Raw genomic sequence first — 1559 nt, forward strand, 5'->3', positions numbered from 1 at the left:
TTATGAAGGATGATTATTTAATGGGCCTTTCAATGAGAAGGCCCAAACTAAAAACACTAATAGCATTTTCAAAGAACTGCGCCCAAGGCCTGAATTCGTCGCTCCTTTCTTATTGGGCCTCATTTCAGTAGACTGGGCCTTGCAAAACACAGTTCGGCATGGCCCAAATTATGTTAGGCTTCTCTGGGAAAATTAGCACATATTCAAGTATAATAGCTGAAGCTATAACTATTAGGCAAGCCCTTATTATTATTGATAATTTGGATTTGGAAAAAACATTAATTGAATCAGACAATTTAAAACTAATCCAAACCATAAAATCAAATACTTCCATTGGAGAAACTGAAGTAATATTACAGGATATTAGAGAGCTAATAAAAAGATTATCAAATTGTGGTCTAACTTGGACACCCAGAGAAAAAAACCAGCTTGCTCACACAGTTACTAAAATGGCAGCATCAGATTGCCTTCGTCAGAACTGGAGTATGCAACCACCACTGGAGATGCGGCGTATTATCAACATGGAAGCTCAACGTTGACAACAACTCTTGGAAAAGAAAAATAAATAAATAAGTTAGGAACACAATAATTCAGAAACGGCGGGAGTGAAATTTCAACGGCAGTAACAATTTGAATTGAGATAAGACATGTAATCAAATTGATATAACAAACTTTATTTTGAAGAAGTGTAAAATGCAGGTCGATTACAAGAGAAAAGAGAGCAGGCTCGGTGCAGGGAACGAATTTCAAGGCAAATAGGCTGCGAATTGGAAAACACAGCATCATCAAAATTACAAATTCAGAGGAGATGAAGCGGAAGCTTCCATGTTTGTGCATCCTCAGCGTCGAAACTTCATTCGGAGCGTAGGCAGTAGAGGAGACCCAACTGAAAGTCTCAATCACAATTACATATCAATATAGGTTTTGGAGAGAGCAACAGTGGAGCAACGACTTCAACATACTAATTGCCTAATTAGAAGAGTATACCTGCGGTGGTAAATTAGAGCGTTGAGCAGGGAAAGGATAGGAAGAAGATCTTATACTTTTTTTTTTTTTTGGACTCGGACTTTTATGTTTTTAAAAAATAACATAAATTTGAATTTTTACCTAAATAAGTATTAGAAGGATAATTAAGAGGATAAATTAGGATTTTCAATCATTCATGTCTATACAATTTTTATTGATAGGCCGGAAAAACGAAATATATGAACGAAAACACTAAGTTATGAATTAAAACAAGGATTTTTTGCTGATGAATGAGACATGAAACATTAATTAAACTTATTTATTATAGAGTTTTTCTAGTTTTTTTAGTTTCTGAATATAAATTTTATACATTTAACAATAAGGGTATTTAAGTAAGGGCCATGTAATAAAATTGTGAAAGAATGAGAAAAAAAAATATTTTTATTGTATTTGATATAAAAAACAATGTATATTTATTTATAGAAAAAAAAAAAGATGACATAGGAAGAATGGTTTAATATCATGGATCAAAAAGCAAGTTATACATTTTCTCAAAACTTTGTGGTAATAATATTATTTTATTTTCACCTTTA

The 1559-nt window shown here is 32.5% G+C and overlaps 1 long non-coding RNA gene across 1 annotated transcript; it reads right to left on the reverse strand.

Annotated features, from left to right (window-relative positions):
- Positions 462-1024, reverse strand: LOC110263872. Its single transcript, XR_002349607.1, has 2 exons — positions 709-1024; positions 462-547 (listed from the first exon to the last, which is right to left on the reverse strand). It is a non-coding gene; the product is annotated as an uncharacterized LOC110263872 (long non-coding RNA).

Source organism: Arachis ipaensis, chromosome B06, assembly GCF_000816755.2.
Source record: "Arachis ipaensis cultivar K30076 chromosome B06, Araip1.1, whole genome shotgun sequence".
NCBI lineage: Eukaryota > Viridiplantae > Streptophyta > Magnoliopsida > Fabales > Fabaceae > Arachis > Arachis ipaensis.